This window comes from Poecilia reticulata, chromosome 4, assembly GCF_904066995.2.
Source record: "Poecilia reticulata chromosome 4, P_reticulata-male-v2, whole genome shotgun sequence".
In the NCBI taxonomy this organism is placed as follows: Eukaryota; Metazoa; Chordata; class Actinopteri; order Cyprinodontiformes; family Poeciliidae; genus Poecilia; species Poecilia reticulata.
Window position 1 is genome coordinate 30,526,936 of NC_088833.1, and position 13,585 is coordinate 30,540,520.

The window sequence follows — 13,585 nt, forward strand, 5'->3', positions numbered from 1 at the left end:
TTTACTTAAAACAAGCCAATTTTACTTATACGAGTAAGATATATTATCTTATTTTAAGAAAAATTATCTCAAGTAAAGAAAATGTTACTTGACACTGAATTTCTTAAAATAGCGTAAAATATTCTTATTTTAAGAAAAATGTTCTATGTATTAAGAAAATAAATCTCATATATTCTATTTGTATTAGTAAAATTGGCTTGTTTTAAGTACAAATACACTAATTTTAAGATATTTGTAGGTTTATCTTGGTTAGATATTTTTTCTTGTTTTGGAAAATCTTGACAAGATAAATTTTCTTGTTCTGTTGGCAGATAATTTTTCTTATTTTAAGAAAATTATACCCTATTTTTGTACTTTTTTTTTTCTTGTTTTTGAAAGGGGACTTTTTGCAGTGTATACCTAAATCTAGTTTATTTTTATTGTTGCATAGGATTAAATATTTTGTCACAGCTTTACTCAAGGTTCTTATGCTAAGACAAACATCCAAAAATTGATCCTGTGAATACTGGAACTAGAGATGTTATTGGCTTGCTGAAATGAAGACATAAGTTCAATTACTTTTAACATCTTTATTACGTTTAAGTTTCACATAAACACAATAAAACATGACTACTGGTCAGAATTTAAAGTCTGGATGGGCATCTGATTCTGAAACAATCCTGTAAAATGACAGAACAATGAAGATCTGACACATCTGCCGCACTCATAAGATGCCCTAAGAGTCAAGCAAACCAAATTGTCCAAAGCAAAAAAAAATCTTGGGATTAGATGTCAACAATAGGAGCTTCCCCCGCAATGAACTTCTTCCAATAAGCCATAGCCTTTTATATGTGGAAGTCTTGCCTCAGTTACGGACGGCGTTCTCAAGACGTCTGTCAGCAGCACAGAGAGGAGTGGCCCCACACACGGATGCTGAAAGGTGTAGTAGCTATGATGTCCTCCTTTCAGAAGATCAGGGCAGGCAGGCATGGTTCCAATGGCCAGTAGAAAGTTGGTTTCACGATCACCACAGAGCTGAAAAGTGGTCTTGTTTGAAGTTGTTGGGTCATCTGCTAATTGGAGCACAGACAGAAAAACAGTCACAAAACAAACCACGTTTTAGGGACTAATCAGTGTAATGATGAATCAGTATCATAAATTTCTTACCTCAAGAATGTGAAGGATGCCGTCACTTGCAATTCCCAAAGTTTCTTGTAGATGGTGCAATACGTGATTGGAGATGTGTCTGGCATAGGCTTCACCATGGCAACAGTTTGGTTTACTTGAAAAATAAAACAAGTCTTATTTTAGTTTATGTGCTCAATTACAATATTACATGAATTCAAGATGGCAAGAAAGTTATTTTAATTAAATCAAACTAGGACTACTTAAATTCACAAATCAAAAATAGTGTTTAAAATATCCTGGTAACAGTGTGGAATATCTAACCTAGGCTTTTAGTCTCATTGCATTTAAGTTTTTAAATTACAGCACATCAAACACCCTCAGTTAGTGAAATACTAGGCGGAATTGCTCTTTAACCATTTCCCGAATCATAAGCTACGAATGAGAAGCCACCTTAGCTATGTTAAAAAACGGAAGCTACCAAGACTCGTGTCGATATTTTTAAGGCACAGCTATTGTGGTTAATAACTGTTCAAAGCTCATATTCACAAGAGCAGCTCTTTAACCACGGATGAAAATTGGCATATCACGACATGCTAACTAGCTTCAGTTAGCTTATCTTAGAAAGACAGACAACTTTAAACTTACCTCTGAGTACAGCAGCTGTAGGGTCTATACACGTAAAAAAGTCCTCCATCTTCATTCATGTCCAACCGAGATTAGAGAATTTGCCAAAAGAAAATCTTATAAAAGTACAGTAGATAAAAGCTTAGTTAGGCTGTTACAACTGAATTAACGGTTAATCAGGGCAGTTAAATGATCTCTGGCGTTGCCGTTAGTGATGTGCGGATTGATACTGAAATATCGATTCTTCCGATACCAGAACTTAATTCTTTAAAATCTATTGTCAGATCCAAGGATCAATACTTTCAACACTTTAGTAATTTGAGATAATGTAGATCAACAAGAGCAAGTTAGAAAGTAACTAAATTATTGAGATCTTGCCGAAATGAAACGTTATTAATGGGAACTACTTTTTCTTCCGCCTGGTAAGTATGTAATGTGTAAGGACGTAATGCCCAAGCGCAGCGTGCTGCTGACGCTCACTCACTCAGAAATGAACATGTTGACAGATTATTAAAAAAGTGACATGGAGCCATTTCAGCTGTCATTTTATAGTAGTTTTAATAATTAAACAAGGATGTGTTTAGTAGGGTTATTACTTTACTAATTTTCTTTTTTTTAGTTTGCAACTCCATTTTCATATGTTTTGTATATTTCTGCTGAATTAAAATAGCTTATAGTAAACGAGATTGTTCTCAATGTACTTCTGAGTTTAAAATGAGTGCATCAGAGTACATTGTGTTCTTTTTATGAAGCCAAGATATGGATTACATTTATTTTTTATTTAATTAAGAAACAAATTAATTGTCTTTTGCACAAAGTATGGGATCTGTATTGCCAATACCACCTTAAATTTTACTCGGTATTGGATCGGAAAGAAAATCTGTTGTATCGAACATTAATACTATCTCACTGACATTTTGGGCGCTTTCCCATGTGGATTGTATGATGTCATAAAAGGGGTTACAAACATGATGAATAAAATATTGTTCAAACTAATATTAGTAACTTATAAAGTAAGAATTTGAAATATAAACCAAAAGTTAAAATATTTATCATGACATTGAGCTAATCAATATTGTTGATTCTAATCTCATTGTGTGGAATACCAGCCATTTCAAATCACACATCAATAGAAATTTCATGACATGTCAGTAAGAGGTCCCACATCTTGCATCAAGAAGATCAAATTAAGAAGGTCCTTAGCAGATGGAAACATGCCAAGAATTATCTTGATATATAAACTGATATTGTTTCTGAAATTGTTGTGTTAAATGTCAATCGTTTAAATATTAAATTATAATTTCCTGTACACTCTGCCAACTTATACAAGAATATAAGTTCATGGGTTTTTTTAATTTTTCATTGTCAATAACACAAAGGATTCCATTTGGACATAGTCTGTTTTAATTATCTGAATACATTTAATTAAGTATGTGATTTCGCTTTCTGTGCTTGAAATAAGAAATTTTTACTTATATAAAATAAGTTCTAGACTTGAAGTTTGATTGGTAAATATTGATATTCTAGATTCTAGCACATATTTACTCATAATAAGTAATATTTTCTTAACATTAAGCTTTTATATCTTACTGAGATAATTAAGTACAAAAACACTTAAAATAAGAAAAATATTCTTACATAAATCCCTCTTGGTGAGAAAAATTATCTTGACAGAAAGAAAACAAGAAAAATCTCCTTAATTTAAGATATTTAATCTTACTAAGATTTCAGTTTTTGCAGTGTACCATTCTCATCCATCCACTGAAGATGGGGAAGCCTCCCTATTATGCAGAGATATTTTCCACTCTCTTTAAAAACCCGAGTAATTAACTTTTGCTAAGTCACAACAATCATCATTTTCTGTTACTTACAACAAAGAGTTTGTGATGGTGAAAAAAACCTTTCTCTCCAACAGAACCTGAGTTAGAAACACCAACTGCCTCAAAGTTGGTGTTTCTAACTCCAACTTAACTCAAAGATTGGAGTTAGGCAACAAGAGTCAAACAAGATGGCAAGAAAGTTCTTACAAATGAGACTCAGAACATCATTTCAATTGTTACTCTCATAAAATAATAGCATTCAGCACTGTTTTTCAGTTGTTTCTCATGCACACAATAAAATCATAAAATAAGAAAATGTGATGGTGAAACAGCAGCATTTTGGTGCCATTTATTTTAATCCGCAAGCAAACTGACAAACCAGTTCCTGAATCAGTCACCTTCAGAGGCTTCAAACGTCACAACCTCCATCAACACAAGCCTTGAAAATCTTCCTGGGTTACTCAACATGCGCTGCGAAGCCTTGACATAGAAAACACTTCACTACCCCTAGTGGCTTTTGCAGAACATGTCCCTTTTAAGGAAGGGGCATGTTATGGCTCTTACTTAAAATCTGTGTTCTTTTAGGAACCTCTGAGCTTGATTTCCCTGAGCTCCTGAGTATCTCTCATTTGACTCCAAGTGTGATTCTCCCTCCTGAACAAACCCCTGGTTATGCCTCAGCTGGAAAATCCTTCAGTCATCATAATCCAGGGTCCTCATCTTCACGGCTAGCAGCCTGAACGTCTTGGTAACAACCATCCTTGTTCAACCGTTTTATCTTCCAAAGTTTCCAAAGCACCAACCTAGTCCCAGGAAACATCAGGATCCTCTTTCTCTAACCACTACTCAGAGCAATCACCCTGGATTCACTTTTTAAATCTTATTATTCTTCTGAGAGCATCTGTGCATGTGGGTCAGACATCTTAACAAAACCATGACACATTCAGCTGGATCAATGTCTAACTCTTATGTAAACGTGCATGATGTGACTTATCGTCACGCTCTCTAAATTCTATAAACTGTTTTTCAGACAATATGTCACACTTCTCTTTTTTTTGTAGTTTTTCTACTCATGCATCTTGCAGTCAGGTGTGACTTCAGTCTTGTTTTCCTCTTCCTGATTAATGCATTAAATGTTAATTCATACCCTCCATACCCTTGTAGTTGCCTGGGAGATTAATATTTAAAAAACTGTGCAGGCAGTTTTTTTTCTTGATGTTACCACTTCAGTGCAACACAAACAGTATAACCGCCCCTCCATTGGAGCGCCGCAGCACGAACATCGCTGGGTCCAAATCTACCAGCACAATTCCAGTCGAAGGTCGACGGTTTCTGTGAGTTTGTTGGAAAGCAGGTAACTGAACACAAAGTGTCACCGGATCGCATCCTCTGGTAAAAGGTCACGGGTCATTTATCCTATTAGCGTTAGACTCACATGTTAGTTTGGGTTGTATTTACCCAGAATGCCCTGTGCTGTAATCCACCTCCTCCTTTTTGGAGCGCTCTCCGGTCTGTTTGGCGTTCTCATCCCAATGACCCAAGACATTGGGATTGTAGGGTCTTGCACACATTCACACTTCTCGAAACAAACTAGAGTTTGGTAAAACCAGATTACTAAAATACAGCACCTGCTGCATATTTTTGTATGTTTAAAGAAAGGATGAGCACACAAGCTTACTCTGTCAGGTAACATCTGCAGAGTTCCAGCTCTGTAGTGTTTGTGGGAAAACGGTTTACTCGGAAAGAATAATTTTGTGATCCTTTGATCTTCCTGTTTGCCTGCTTTGTTTAGCTGCTCTGTTGGTCCCTTGAGGACAGTTTGGCCTGAAGTAACCTCAACCTTACTCCTCTGCGCCCCCGGCTCCCACCCTCTCCCAGCAATTCATTATCTGACCTAGCCAAGCGCTCACATGTACCCTGATTCATTTTTCTACCGTCTCTCGGCTGCACCTCCCTCACACCTTCGCCCTACCAGTTCTCAGCTGCCTGGAAATGTTGATTGTCCTTCCCAGGTTTGTGCCTGCAGGCAGCTCATGCAGGTTCCCACACAAACATACACACTGGCAGGCTGAATCTTTGTCTTTTTATAGCTCAGTCTTGTTAAGCACAGGAAGCAGATCTCTCCCTGGTGAACAGCGAACATCTCCTGCAGCCCAAACAGCTTTGTATTATATAACCAAAGACTTTTCTAAAGCTGTCTTAGGAAAGTACCGTATTTTCCGCACTATAGGGCGCACCTAAAAACCTTCAATTTCCTCCAAAGCCGACTTATAATCCGGTGCACCTTATATATGGACCAATATTGAGCCACAACAGGTCTAGCAACTACGGGAAGCCATAGACATAAGAGTAGACCCCGCATTTGCTGCTCCGGCACAGGAAATACGGCGGCCATCTTGGAGCAGTATACCCTCCTACTTTGCTCAATCAAAACAGCAGAAGATGCCTCAGCACTGAGGGATATTGTTGTTCTGATTGATGGACTATTGATGTGAGGGCTCCACAGACAACATTTCACAAGTAGCATGGACATATTATTGTGTATATATTGTGATTGGAATATTACTTTACTGTATTTATGTCCACCGGTGAGATACCAGCTAATATTAGCTACAGTGCTTGGTGTAATACGGGATTCAGCCCCGCTATGAAGGCTAACTGAGATTCTGTAAATCTAAAAAAATTTATTATTCTCTAACATTGACTTAGATTATCTGACACAAGAGCTTATATTAGAAATGAAACAATGTAACACATATTATAAAACTTATATTATGTGTTATAACATTCACCAGCAAAGTTTGCACAGGTGGTAAAGACTATTATTTATATGTAATTCTTTCACTAGTAAGATATATCCTAAATCTTCCGTTTTTGTTTTGAAAGTTTTATAAAGACACAATGTGAGGAAGAAGAGAGATATCTTTTAAAGACAGACAGATTCACTGCAGCACGGATGAATCTCACATCGGATTTTGGACTCAGTCTCAGCTGCTGAATCACTCTGAAGCTAGAACTCGTCGGCTGAGAAACACATATATATATATATATATATATATATATATATATATATATATATATATATATATATATATATATATATATATGTATATACATTAGAGATGTGCCGATCAGATTATTTCCTGCCTATACCAATACCGATTACCCATGAGGGCCGATCACCGATACCGATCACCGGTGCCGATCACATAATTATTAATTTTTTTTGTTCATAAACACTACCGGTTACATTATGTGGAAAAAGGAACCATGAATTCACCTTAATTTAGACACAAACTTGTTTTTAATAACTTTTTCCAAGAAGAAAACTAAACAAAACAGGCATTCTGCAAATTGTACTGCTATTGATAGTAGGGCTGAAACAATTCCTCGAGTGATTCGAGTACCTCGATTATTAAAATTCCTCGAGGAAAATTGACCTGCCTCGAAGCTTCGTTAATTTATGTTTTATCATTTAGCGCACCGTGTTTCAGCCGGAACATTATTTGCGTTGCGCGGAGCTCTGACTTCCGCCTCTGAGTTGTTGACGGAAGCTACGTGTTAGCGGCATAACGTCCAATCTTCAAGTTCGGCCCGTGGTGATTTTACTGATTGGTGATAATTCCGGGTTTTCATCGTTTTTGTGGGACCAATAAACATCCTTAAAATGACCGGCGCGATGCCGGGAATTCGGCAGCCTTTCTGCTCCGGAGCTGCTGGTTGAACGGCGGGAAGAAGCTGAGGAGGATTTATACAGGTGAGCGGAGAGACTGAACACGGCGGGCGGCTGAGGGTTGATGCTTACAGGGTAAGAGCAGCTTTACGGACGAACCGCACAATAAACTTATATCATCCCGGTCTGAACAAACGGGAGGCGGAACATGGCTGGTAGATGAGTTTCTGAACGGAGGAGCTGTAAATATCCAGTATTACTCCCCCGGTCTACAAAAAAGTAACTGGTAGGGAAGCTCAAATGTCAAAAAAATAGACTGATGTTGATATCCGATAGTAACACTGGTGTTATGGAAGATTTACCGATATTTTATTTCATAATTGTTTTTATCCGATTACTCGATTAATCGTAAGAAAAATCTATAGATTACTCGATTACTAAAATAATCGTTTACAACAGCCCTAATTGATAGTACTATCTTTAACAGACTGATAACATATGAAGGCTATGAAAAGGCTAAATAATGCAAAGAGCCAAAATAAAACCTCTCAACATTGCCAAAAAATTCAAGTATAAAACTTAACATTCAAAGGCAAATACAGGTTCCATTACAATAAACAATCCTGAGTTACTGAATGAAAACTTCCTGTTAGCATGGCGGCTAACTGATTACTGCTAGTTCTGATTGGCCGTTTCTGACTGAGCGGAATAATTATGCAGAGCAGGGAGGAGATTGATTATTTTTTTAGAGATTATCTGTCTCATGTTAGGACAGCAAAAGTTTTAATACGTATGTAAAATGTATTTTTTTAGGTTAGATGCTGCAGCTTTAAACAGAGGTTCGGTGTGAGAGTCACTACCAGGTGGAGCAGAAGCGGCGCTCAGTCTGTGAAATATTACTACCTGTAGCGCGTAGCAGCGGTTCAACAGCGAGAGCAGAACCAGCGTCTTACATCGCTTTAATGTAGCTTTGATAGATGTTTGAATATGGTTTCCAGTAACAAAAAAGCGTGTTATGATCGATTAAATGCGCTGATACGTTATTTTGCCTGCTAAACACATAACGCTGAGTGGAGTGGTGTACCGCTCCAAGATGGCCGCCTTAAATCTCGTCAGCGACAATAGGCGAGAGTGGTCCATGAGGCGTCTATCCTTATATTATGTCTATGCGATAAGCAGCCGCCGACTTCATTTTCACCCGTAGAAAAAGAAGCTCGCAGTGCATGCTGGGATAGTTGTCAGAACGCTGGTTTGTTAATAAAGTTTGACTGACTTCTCTACCTACCGACCTGATAATCATGTCGTCTGCAGGTCATTTAGCACCAGGTTCTCCATGAACATGCTGTGCGCAAACGGAGAAGGGTGACCATCGTCCGGCCACGCCCCGGCCCAGTCGCGGAAGGCTCTCCTCGCTGACCGGAGTCGGACTGTTTTGTTGACGTTCTTTATGTCAACAAAGTGGCTTTAGATATTCATCCAGGGTGCTTCGACTAGGGTTACCAAGGGACCAGCCCCTATACATTTAAAGCCAGGGGGGCGGGAGAAGAGAGGCAGAGACTGCGGCGGCAGCGTGTCGGTTGGTCTGTGTTACCCAGAAAGCAGTTGGGCACAATATCGCAACACCAACACCGTGAGTGAAACAATGACTGGGGCAGCCTAGTATATAAAGTACTCTGGGACCACTTCTTTATTATTACATATCCACATTTGTAGAGTATGGTCCAAATCACGTCGCCGGTGGAAACCTTAACTGTAGCGTCTATTCTATGCGCCTTATATATGAAAAAAGTTTTGAAATAGACCATTCATTTAAGGTGCGCCTTATAATCCAGTGCGCCTTATAGTGCGGAAAATACGGTATTTGGGTTATTTGAAGTCTGTCTTTCTGCAGCTGTGCTGTGGATGAATTATGTTGATTTGATCTTTTTTGATTTCTCTGACAGCGTTTACTTTACACAAGCACAGAAGAACAAGGTACATTGTGTCATTTTGTCCGACTGTAGTGTGTGTGTGTATCCTTCTTGAAGCCAGGCACCATAAACACAGAGCGTTTGCATATTTAACATGCCTGCATGCCAGGAGAGACATGATTCTTGAAAAGTAATTTTTCAAAACGGAGGTTAGTCAAGATGTTTCCTTGATTGCCAACATGCTCCGAATGTCTTCAGAGGAACCAGTGTCAAGTTGGAACACACGTTCAGCCTCGGACGTTTTGTGTTAACCACAAGTGTTTCGGTTTTGTGTCTGTTCTGTTGCTGAAACGGCCGAGGATCCGTCAGTTGCTACCACAAATACATGTTGCAAACGGACCTGAGACCAGTGGAAACAGAAATATGCACCAGTGCATCATCTGTATATTGATGCAAATGATAAGATGTGGGTGAAGAGAAAGGAACAATAAACTGAAATATGTGGAGACTTTAAATGGAATTTAAAAAGATATAGTTAAAGGGGGCAGAGGGTTTTGTACATATAAATTAAGAGGGAAAACAATAGTTCTGATTATGTAAAGATCGATAATAAATCAGAATGACTTAAAAAGAATAATGAACATTATGTGTAATCCATCCATCCATCCATTTCCCCGCTTATCCGGGGTCGGGTCGCGGGGGCAGCAGCTTCAGAAGGGAGGCCCAGACTTCCCTCTCCCCAGCCACTTCTTCCAGCTCCTCCGGGGGAATTCCAAGGCGTTCCCAGGCCAGCCGAGAGACGTAATCCCTCCAGCGTGTCCTGGGTCTTCCCCGAGGCCTCCTCCCGGTGGGACGTGCCCGGAACACCTCACCAGGGAGGTGTCCAGGAGGCATCCTTACCAGATGCCCGAGCCACCTCAACTGGCTCCTCTCGACGTGGAGGAGCAGCGGCTCTACTCCGAGTCCCTCCCGGATGACCGAGCTTCTCACCCTATCTCTAAGGGAGAGCCCAGCCACCCTGCAGAGGAAGCCCATTTCGGCCGCTTGTACCCGTGATCTCGTTCTTTCGGTCATGACCCAAAGCTCATGACCATAGATGAGGTAATGTGTAATGATGCAGATAAAAACTGCCGCCCCTTCTTCACACCAAGCCCTGCTGGAACTACACTGTGTGATTGGTCTGAGGTTTGTTGCCGTGTTGTATGCAGAAATGCGTTCAGACAGCAATACTGATATAATGCTTCAACTAGTCTGCTTCCACTATCTGATGTTTGTATATGCAGGAGACTTGAATAAGTTTGGGGAGGCCCAAAGGTAAGGTAGGATCATTTTATTTATATAGCACATTTTCAGCAACAAGGAAGTCCAAAGTGCTTTACATGAGTTAGAAGGAAATACAAACAAAACAACAAAACCAAAATAAAGACAAAAGGTAAAAGTATAAAACTACAACTACATACTGGTTGCCCATGTTTAATAAGAATAAAAAGTAGTAGTCCAAAATTCATAAACTAATACGGGTTTCTCTGGATTCTTCTAATAAAACTAAATGTTGGATCTACATGCTTGATTCTTGTTCAGGGTTGTTAGGTAGATTATATACTTTCTAAATTTATTCTACATTTGTAAATTAAGAGGAGTTTCCTTAGGTCTTGCTCTGATATTAAAAGTATACAGCTAAATGTTGATCTAAAGTAATAAGCTCCAACAGCAGGACGGCACTATGGAATCACAGCTTTCACCATTTCTAGAGCCCCGTTATTTAGTTCATCCAAAACTTCCCACCTCTCTGTTGCAGTTTTGAAGAAGACCTCTGTACTTGAACTAGGCCTTGCTGATGTTTCTACTCTCTTTCTACGATGCATTTGTGTGAAAATAACTACAGTCTGAAGTAAGGAGAAAACAAACTGCCAATAATTGTACATGGCTGGTCCAGAACAGAAAAGAATTCAACTTATACCACAATATGCATAATCAAAAAGGACAGTAGTCTGTATGCGTGATGATAGTTGACCCCATAAAAATTAAGATCTCCATAGCAATAATGTAAGTAGTTGACCAGATTTCTTCTTTACCTTGCATCATTAGACCCTAGAATTTATATCTATTGAAGACATCCACTCATAATAATAACTGAACAATACAGCTCCACTAAAATACACACATTTCCTGTTTGGACAGACTCAGGTGGCCAGTTTGAGTCTGAACTGACCCCAGCCGCTCTTCTTCTCTCCCAACTTCCCTGCAAGGCCAAGACACGACACTGAAAGATGGCTGCATGAGACAGAATACAAAACTGTAGCCATTGTTTCAAAAGTTAATCAAGTGGCTTCAGTGTCTCACCTCCTCCTTCCTCCCACATCGATCCGCCTCTCCACCGCTCCACTCTGCTCTGCTGGGCTCTGCATTGCCTGGCTTTGACAGCAAAGCCCTTTCACCTACATTCACTGAGAGCTCCTCACACACACACACACGCACACACACATAGTATGCCTGCTCAGTCTTGTCAAGCAGAGAGCAGCAGTGCTCTGCAGTCTGCCATGGTTCCGTACAGCAGGAAAGTGTTTGCCATCTGCCTACATCCCCAAACTCTCCCTTCTCTTCTTCAGACGTGACTGAAAGAAGCAGATTCAGGTTCAGCAAACGCACTGCACTCTCCAAGATTAAAAATCTCAATGCTACATTTTCTTGCATTCATATTTAGCTGAAGTGTAGTGCTAATCCATTTTAGTTCAGAACAAGAGTCAAGCAGTCAGATAGTTCTGCTTGCAAACTTGAATTAAAATCAGTTGAGAGAGAACGGTTTGTTTAGGATTATGTCAAATCTATGCTTTTTTTGAGATTTACGTCATGTTATGTTATTCCCTCATCAAAAACGTACCTGGAGTGTTGCTTTGATGTTTTCATACACATTTGAGAGAACTTTTAATCTCCCGTGGCAACCATTCAGCTGTGGACATAGCCCTGCCTTCAAGACGCAGCTCCTCCTCAGAGCTGTAGTTTCCAAGCTTCCAAACTTTTTGCTGTTTGTTTAAACATCACTGGATCAATGTGCTTCATATGAATCCATAAGTATTAAATAAATATAAAGACATCAGCCAGGAAGCTGAAACTCCTGGCTGAGTTCCCACTGGCTTTCACTGTCTGACCCAAAAATTTAAAGTTCAAATTTAATGCTACAAAATATTTAAATAAATGTAAACTTATGATTTTCAAGAAATAAATAAATAATGACATTCCCTCGCTCTCATTATGGTGGCATTTAGGAAATAGAAATAATTTTGGTCATTCTATCAGACCTAAATCAAGAGAATTTTGATCTGCTTTAACTTCAGAAAGAGAGGAGTAAAGGTGTGTGTGTCTCTATTGTATGTAAACTTCTGGTTTCAACTGTACATTTAGTCTAACTGAGCAGTGATACACCAGGACACATAGATAATCACTTACTTACTGTGGTGGATCACCTCATCAAACACAGAGTGTTTGTGGTACATGATCGTATGAAGGTTTGATATTTGTTGAAACTTTTGTTTACATCCCAGAGTATTGTTTCAAAATAAAAGAATGCCAGTGAAGGCATTGTCTAACACTCAAGGTTGCCAGCATTCATCAAGAACAAAATTTGCACAGAAACTTATATAAGCTAGAAGTAAACAGCACAACAAGCTTTCAGTAAAAAAATAAACAGTGTGAAATTGTTTAAATATGTTAAAACATTAGACCTTCTAATGAATATGATCCAGTACAGTACAGTATATCTCTATACTACAGCAGAAACTGAAACAAATCAATCGGAGCATTAACATGACCCATAGACTGACATCTTCCATACATTTATAACTGTTGGCTTTACCTTCTGAACATAGAGCATGATCAGCTGGAGAAGCCCGAAGCTCTTTTTCTCCACTATCCTGGGGCTCTTACTTGACAGATGCATGTGAAGGTGAAGAACTGAGCAAATAACAAACTGAGTTCTTGTTAAATAATCAGTGGGTTAAAACGGGAAGAAGCAGAATCAAAGGTAATTATTTATTTTTCAGCTATGGCTTCCTCTCCAGGAAGTATAAAATAACACACAATAATCCTAACATGCTTGAGAAGGAGTAGGAAGAAGTAAGAAACCTATGAACTCCTACCCCATAAACTCATTCAGATGGACTCATTATTCAATCAGATAAAAAAGTAAAAAAACATAAATTTTTCATTTTATCTGGATTTACATGTTTATATACATCCATACATCCACATCCACTCATATGCATTAGCCTCAACTTACATATACAAATTAGTGCTATCTCTCACCCATATCTCTATATCTTGTGAAAATGACCTCCTTATATTTCCTTTTAAATTGTATTAAATTGGTACTTTTTTAAACTCCTCATTTAACTTGTTCCATAATTGAAATACAAAAGCTCTTTCTTGTTGTGTCTACACTATGTCTACACTCA

General features: G+C 38.7%; 2 long non-coding RNA genes across 2 annotated transcripts; both read right to left on the reverse strand.

The window, feature by feature from the left end:
• Positions 1 to 554: 554 nt before the first annotated feature.
• Positions 555 to 2,070, reverse strand: LOC145551514 (uncharacterized). The gene is made up of 3 exons (XR_014087378.1): positions 1,753 to 2,070; positions 1,147 to 1,261; positions 555 to 1,052 (listed from the first exon to the last, which is right to left on the reverse strand). It is a non-coding gene; the product is annotated as an uncharacterized LOC145551514 (long non-coding RNA).
• Positions 2,071 to 10,449: 8,379 nt separating this feature from the next.
• On the reverse strand, positions 10,450 to 13,206 carry LOC145551320 (uncharacterized). Its single transcript, XR_014087131.1, has 2 exons — positions 11,478 to 13,206; positions 10,450 to 11,376 (listed from the first exon to the last, which is right to left on the reverse strand). It is a non-coding gene; the product is annotated as an uncharacterized LOC145551320 (long non-coding RNA).
• Positions 13,207 to 13,585: the final 379 nt, after the last annotated feature.